This window comes from Etheostoma spectabile, chromosome 3, assembly GCF_008692095.1.
Source record: "Etheostoma spectabile isolate EspeVRDwgs_2016 chromosome 3, UIUC_Espe_1.0, whole genome shotgun sequence".
In the NCBI taxonomy this organism is placed as follows: Eukaryota; Metazoa; Chordata; class Actinopteri; order Perciformes; family Percidae; genus Etheostoma; species Etheostoma spectabile.
The window spans coordinates 4,088,100-4,096,074 of NC_045735.1; the positions used below are offsets into that span (position 1 = coordinate 4,088,100).

General features: G+C 38.6%; 1 long non-coding RNA gene across 1 annotated transcript in view; it reads right to left on the reverse strand.

The window, feature by feature from the left end:
- The window catches only part of LOC116679301 (uncharacterized), an 18,496-nt gene extending 11,129 nt beyond the window's left edge, over positions 1-7,367 (reverse strand). Inside the window, exons 1-4 of the long non-coding RNA XR_004329482.1 lie at positions 7,357-7,367; positions 6,796-6,799; positions 6,306-6,311; positions 4,344-4,623 (exon numbers count right to left, since the gene is read on the reverse strand). This is a non-coding gene — a long non-coding RNA (uncharacterized LOC116679301). The remainder of the gene's footprint in view (positions 1-4,343; positions 4,624-6,305; positions 6,312-6,795; positions 6,800-7,356) is intronic.
- Positions 7,368-7,975: the final 608 nt, after the last annotated feature.

The following is a 7,975-nucleotide window of genomic DNA, read 5'->3' on the forward strand; positions in this document are numbered from 1 at the left end:
TATATATATATTACTTTCTGCCATTTCTCAGTTCTTGGGAACTGTGACTCCGATTGGGTAGAGCCAAATATGTGCAGTCACAAATTTACTTTACTGGATTTTAAGTGAGTATTATGAGTATTTGTTAAAGCACAGATGTTAATACAAGTAGTACAAGGTGTAAGTAGTTATGTGATGACCTGTTCTTTATAGTTTTGTAATGTGGTGATGGGCAACAGTGAAAAGGATAACATTAATGTTACATCCCAACATGAAGGGATTTCTATATAGAAAACAGGAGCTTTTTTACAATTGATTAATATGTGTGTATTCTGAATTATAGACGGCCACTAAGTGGTGGACCGCAGTTAGCATTAAATGTTTTGACTTTTTTTTAATGTGTATATGTATTGATGATCAACAAGGCATCTTTATTGATAAAGATGTTTATGTTGTTGTTCACGTTAAGTTTAAGATGCCATTTAATCGTGAGAGAATCCTAAAATGTAATCAAGAACTTATTTACTCTTGAATGGGAGACCTAAGTGTGTTCATTTACAGTATCTTACATATTTATATACTTATGTGGGGAATTATAATGTAAGGAATCAGTTCTCTTGTGAAAGTGCAGTTTAGATGCTTGTTTTGGCAAGGCAGGCCAAGAAAGCTTCATTTGTATAGCACATTTCAGCAACAGGGCAATTCAAAGTGCTTTACACATGAACAGTTACAAAATATAAACCGATAAAACACAAGAATAAAAGTTACAGTGAAGTTACTGCTTCACCCCGTTTAGTTCTGACTCTGGGGACATAAGTCCTTTAACCCTTGATATATTCTTAAGGTAATATTAGACTTTGTTATTGTCTTAATGTGGCTGTTAAAATTCAGGTCAGAGTCCATGACTTCACCCAGATTTCTGGCTTTGTCTGTTGTTTTTAACATTGTTGTTTGAAGCTGAGCGCAGACTTTTAATCGTTTCTCTTTTGCTCCAAAAACAACCACCTCTGTTTTTCCTTCTTTTAATTTCAGAAAGTTCTGGCACATCCAGCCGTTAATTTGTTCGATGCACTTCGTCAGTTTTTGTATTGGACTATAGTCCCCTGGCGATAAGGTTATGTAAATTAGTGTGTCGTCCGCAGGGATGTCGTAGTTCATCCACCTTTTTGTGTTAAGTTTTTACAGTTGTGTTAATGTATACAGACGGGTTAGGGATTCGGATTTATATTAGAGTATTTCCTATTTCAAACTGAAACAGGGGAAAGTGGGTTTCTAGGAGTCAATGTGTAATTCAGCTTTCATCTTTAAAAACGTCAATTTGTATTACTTTTTAATCTTGTGATGTTTGATGAATCATGCGGATTGTTATACTGCAGCTCAGGCAGAGTTGCTCTCAAAAGATATCGTAGTTTTCATAAATACTACTAACAGCAATTCAAGACAGCTCATCACATAAATAAAAAAATGAGTGTCATGGATTATGATTATTTCCAGCTGCTAATTGCAGTCTGCTAATACAGTAGTTATTTAGCAGGTTTTTTTTGGACCATACATGTGTAAAACTGCATTTCTTATCAACACAGTGATTCCTTGATTGTGGTGTTGTTTATGTTTATGTAGTTCATTAAACTTCTGGGTTAAGTAAACATTGTCTTTCAACTAATTTACCTCTATCTCTGAAGAATACATTGAATAATCCAAAGAAAGCATAACATGATTTAAGATAGGTAAACATGTTGTCTACTGATGCACAAGCACATAAACACTAGGACCACAGGCTATAAAATATGGCCGTATTCTCCGTGATGTCACAAAGAGGTTTCTAATGGCGTTTTTCAATGAATGGTACCTGGTCGCCTCGCCTTCTTTTTCCATTGCAGATTAGCACCGCCTCATGACCGAGGTGAGCCGTGGCTGGTTGTCATAGCAGCAAACTACCGTGACCTAACGCAACACACACGGAAGGTCGAAGGTGTGTTGTTTTGGATTCTCGTCGTGTTACCACAGCCTGAAGGCAAATTAGTTTCTAATGAACCTGGAGGCAGCAAAAAAAAACAAAAAAAAACCTGGACAAACTATTTACCGATAAACACGGCAGGTTTGTTCAGGACACCCCCCGCCCCCATCTGTCGCTAGCCCAGTCCGTCTCTGACCAGTCAGTAGTCTGCAGGTTTTCACTTCACGTTTTGGTGTGGCATCAGCTTGCTTGGAACCTCGACTGAGGTAGTACAAAAAGTACCTGTTAGCAGGTACTAGGAACTTTTTTTTTTGTAATGGAAAAACAAAAAAGGCGAGTCGATACCATGCAGTGGAAAAACGCCATAAGAAGCCAAAACCATTAACTACAGCTCCCGGTGGCTCCAGCCGTCTCCCTCTGGCAGTGCCTAACGTTGCCTAACGTTCTGGCTAAACCAAGAATGGGCTGAAAGTTGGAGCCGGTGGTTGCAGGATGAATAAAGCCTACTGTCTAAATTAGCCACATTTGGGATATTTATATCTGTTGTAATGTTGGGCATTTTAACATTTAACAAGTGTCTGTGGAAAATTACCCCCTTTTGGAGCCAGCATCAAGTGGCCACTTGAACTGAAATTTTTGGCACTTATGCAATGGCTTTTTTTTTTTAGTATTGGATGTCGCTGCTAGGCAAGAGAGAAAAAGACTAACTTTGAAAAGGAAACGTAAAAACATAGTAAATGTATCAAACCAATTTCAAGTTTCCGTCCGTTAACGTTTATGTTGATATTATTTTCTTTCTTGAATTATGATAATGTTTGACCTAACTGGATCATAGGCTTTACCACAAAATTCACACATGCTGTAGTAACTTGTTTTTGTGACCTGGCAGAATCCATAGTTCATGTAGACTGCTGACAGTAGATTCATAATAACTGGAGGTGAAAAATAAATTTAAAAAACTTAAATTAAGGCTAATAGCTGCTAGCACTACCAAACCGCCAAATTTACAGTAATGATACTATTGTGGTAAATTCTATAAAAATGTTATACAAAATAATTCAGGGTGTGTGCTTTTAGATGTCTGACCTTAAAGCAGGGGTGTCAAACTCAATTTCACTAAGGGGCCACACTGGAAAATTATTATTACATTAAGGGCCAGACATGTTAGGTTTGTTGGTATGCTTTTATTTAATTGAAAAAGTTAAATATTTGTGACTGTATTTTATGTACCTTGAAGCCTATTTGGTTGGCATAAATCCCAAATAATTCAGAAAAAAAGATCCTTAGCCATCTCTTTATTGCAAAACATTCTGATTACATTTCTCAAAGTAAGCTACACAACTAACAACAACCTGTTTCACAGGCTGTGGGGCAGGTTCTGTGTCTTAAAGTCCACTTGAGTGTCCAGGGGTGGATTGGCCATCTGGCAATTCTGGCAAATGCCAGATGGGCTGGACCATTTTTTTAAATGTGGGCTGGTCAGATTTTTTTAAAATATACAAATAAATTGTCTTTACAGGCCAACAGCACATAGGATGTTTTTTTTTTTTTATTGCTTGCACGATATCACTATGGTTATAATAATAATAATAATAATAATAATAATAATAATAATAATATTAATAATAATTATAAATATTAAGCATTTGGTCAGTTGGCAACAGCCGGTCTGGTCCAGAGTCCAGAGAGCCGACCGACCTAATCGGAGGTTACTCAAATTGGGACGTTCAGTCAAAATCAAGCACGTAACCATCAAACAGGATCTCCGTTTGCAGGGTTCTGGATGTACCGGACCCTCCCGGTGATCATGTGGCTCCGGGGGAGCGGCTGTGCAGCGAGAAGCTGTGCAGGCTAACCCTAACCCTAACCCATAACATGATTGTGTTATTGTACAATTTAGCAGTAAAAGCAGTAGCCTGTGTAAGTCAATCCTACATTTTTCAACAAAACGTGTCCCTTGGGGAAAATAAGTAATACCATAAGCCCTCTTCGTGCTAATTAAACAACTGGACTTTGGGGTCAAGCGTATCCGGCCCATGTCCCAGACGTGAAAGCCCCCTTACTGGACTACTGAATATAATAATATTCCATTTTATTTTGTATTGGGAATTGTCACCTGCCACCAGAATTGTGTGATTTCCTTGTCACAAATATAGAAGTTTTTACCATAAATTGGTGCCGAAAAATGTATCAGAATGCAGGAAGTGAAGTCTTTTACCCTCAAAATGCCCTTTGCTGCATGTCATTCCCCTCTCTCTCCTCTTTCATGTCTTCAGTTGTCCTGTTAAAGAAAGGCCTAAAATTGCCCAAAAAATAATCAAAAAAAAAAATCCTAGGGAGGACCCCCAGAAACCCCCCTGCTTTATGTGACAACCAAGAACTACATACTGTAGAGAATGACAGTAACCAGTCCCTCCAACAAAATGTGGTTATGTAATCGCATAATCAGCCAAAGTCCGCATATTCATGCGGGGACCGCATCTTTTTCAAACACCCCGCACTTTTGCCGCATAAATTGCCAATTTCCATACAAAATAATGCAGGGCTTGCATGATTTCATAATCCCCGCATTTTCGTTGCAAAAAAGCCACATATATCTTAGCAGAAAGTTGAAAAATGTTGCGTTTACTTCATACAAGAGCAGCCGTTTTCCGCTGCTGCCGTAGGAACGTTATGAAGTGACGTAACTTCTTACGCAACAAGATAAACATACTATCTTATGTATCAAAATGCAATTTTTCCCACAATTCCCGCGGATCAACAGTTCCCACAATTTCATCGCATAAAATTGCATTAATATCCCACATATTCAATCTCATTTTTTAAGTAAACGTGCCGCAAAATCACGGATTTTTGCCCGCAAGAATCACAAAAAAAACTCTGAGGACTGAGTAACAGCATACAATCGGCAAAAATAGGCAGTATGTGTCAATTTGTTATAAATGTGTGCTATTATATACATATGATACTGCTTTTATTATTTAATCATCTGTACACAAATGTAATTAGTGAATGTGCGTGTCCGTGGGTGGGCCTGCATGGGTGTGGTAATGTGGGCTGGTGTGGCTACAGTGCCAGGGCTGAATTTTTGTCCCAGTCCACCCCTGCAAGTGTCACGTAATTGCAGTTTGAAAAACAAGTTTTGGTTTGGCGCACAACTAGGCAGGCCAAAATGTATTGTGAACCTAAATTGATATATAGGCTGGATGAAAAATATGCAAGGGGCCGGATTTGGTCCGCGGGCTTTGAGTTTGACACTTGCCCTAAGCATCGGGGCAGCACACACCGTGAGCTGTCAGGCGCTTGGGCTTTTACATGTCTCAGTATTACCTAGACAAAACCTTTAATGTTGTTCTACCTTTCATCAAACTGAAATATTGAACCACTCTTTCTGCCCTCTCTGTTGTCTTTCTGCCATTGATCATGCAGGAAATCCCGCATGAACCCATGTAAACTCCTACTGGATTTGATTTTCTGAATTACGTCTGTTTGCAATTGTTGGTTTCTGTTGTGGAATTTAGTTCCTAACTGAACAACCTTTTTTGCGTTCTTGCTTATGTCCCTTTCCCACCTCAATCTCTTAGTTTGTTTATCAGATGCCTGAAGAACAGCAGATAACTACAAAGTGTTATTTGTGTGTGTTCGTAGGCCTGACCTGGGTTTTTCACTCAATATTTGGCAATTTATCTTGTTTAGTATTATGTTCATTTGTTATCAGATTAGATTATTAGAATGTGTCAGTGTACTCTTGCAAGTAAATCTAACTTTCATCTAACTTTGGCACTAAGAAACCTACAGCTATATGAATCAGCTGCTGCAACTAGTCATTTACTCACACTGGCCCAACAAGCCCCAACAAATCTGGGTTATACGGAGACACATGGAAGAGCCAGACAGCTGGACACCCACATTCTCAACACATAACATAATACGACAGATTATTTGGTATGGATTGAGAGAATAACTCAGGTCAGGCTTTCTTACCACTTTACATACAAAGTTATGTAGCCATGTATCTCCTCTTCTTCATGCTGAGAAACTTCCAATGTTCGACCCCAACAAACCAAATGAGAAACTGAGACAGGAAAGGGACATAAGCTAGAAGATAAACTAGTTGTTGAGTTAAAAACTAAATTCCACAATGGAAACCAACAATTGCAATCAGACTTAATTCAGATTTTTTTCCCAAACAAACATGAATAAACTAAAATCTGTAGTTTCAACTGCCAAACTTAAGATACTTATACACAGCTCACATTGACAACTGTAATGCGCTTTTCTCCTTATGTCTGCTCTGGATTGTCTTGAGTATTACAGAATGCTGCATCAAGGCTAGGTCAAATAGATGGTTTTATAATTCCCTATGTACTTAAGTCTCTTCTCTGGCTCCTGGTGCTGATAAGATAAGGTGAGATGAGATGGACTTTATTGATCCCAATTGGATGAATTGTGGAAATTCACTATTTACTAATAGAATTCCGTTTTAAATTCTTCCTTACGTACAGAGCGTTGCGCAGTCTTGCATATGTGGCTACACAACTTTACCCATACTTGTCAGCTCGTTGTCTTATCTAGATCATATATCTAAATTATTGTCTGCTTGACGCTCAAGGCTGAAGACCCGAAGTAATTGAGCTTTTAAGTACGTGGCACCTGAACTATGGAATGCTTTGCATTCTTCCATACTGCGTGCTGTTTCTGTGAAAAAACAGATAACGTGTTACTTGTTCAGACAGGCGTTTGGTTGACTGGAATGTGGTCTACACTTTCAGCAATGTTGTGTAATACTGATTGGGTTTCATGTCTCATTGTGGTTTTTGTGTAATACCCCTGAACAGCACTTTATAACACTAAATGACGACGCTGAAGTTGGCATCCGATACGCAGCTTCCGATTTGTCAGTTGTGGGGAAATTTAAGGAAAACTTAAAGCTGAAGTCAGCTTCCGATTGACCACATTCGACCAGGTCCAGATCCAAAACCACTGTACCTAGAATTGTCAAATCTGGACAAAATTACCCCAGAGATTCTTAAAAACCCAGTTTCAGATTTGTGAAGACTTTATTGTATTTGTGAAAATGCAAGGTAGATTTCCCTGTTCTTTTTCATATGTACACCACATACGATACATTAGAATAGGTGAATTATTCCTTTATTACATCTTGTATCTAGTCATATAGTAGATCTATAGTTTTGGTTTTATTTAAACAGGCTTTGAGATATCTATCTCTTAAATGTCTGCCTCCACGCCAATGGTGTTCATTTCGTTAACAGAAATTGTGACAAGACATATTTGTCAACAGGCATTTTTTCCACGACGAGACAAAACCACCTGACTTTATTAACTGTGACTAAATCTCATTAAAATACCAAAATATATCATATATAACACTGGGCAACTTACACCAAAACAATCTACACTGAACAAAATTATAAACGCAACACTTTTGTTTTTGCCCCCATTTTTTATGAGCTGAACTGAAATATCTAAAACTTTTTCTAAGTACACAAAAGGCCGATTGTTGCAGTAGCTGTCCAGGTGGACGAGCTTGGAGGTGAAGGTGCTGGATGTGGAGGTCCTGGGATGGTGTGGTTACACGTGGTCTGCGGTTGTGAGGTCAGTTGGATGTACTGCCAAAGTCTCTGAAATACCTTTTGGAGATGACTTGTGGTAGATAAATGAACATTCCATTCACAGGCAACAGCTTTGGTGGACATTCCTGCAGTCAGCATGCCAAATGCACGCTCCCTCAAAGCTTGCAACATCTGTGGCATTGTGCTGTGTGATAAATCCACATATTTGACCTTTCATTGTGGCCAGCCTAAGGCACACCTGTGCAATTATCATGCTGTCTAATCAGCATCTTGCTATGCCACACCTGTGAGGTGGATGGATTTTCTCGGCAAAGTGGAAGTGCTCACTAACACAGATTTAGACAGATTTTTGAACAATATTTGAGAGAAACAGGCCTTTTGTGAGCATAGAAAAAGTCTTACATCTTTGAGTTCAGCTCATGAAATATGGGGGCAAAAAGGAAGG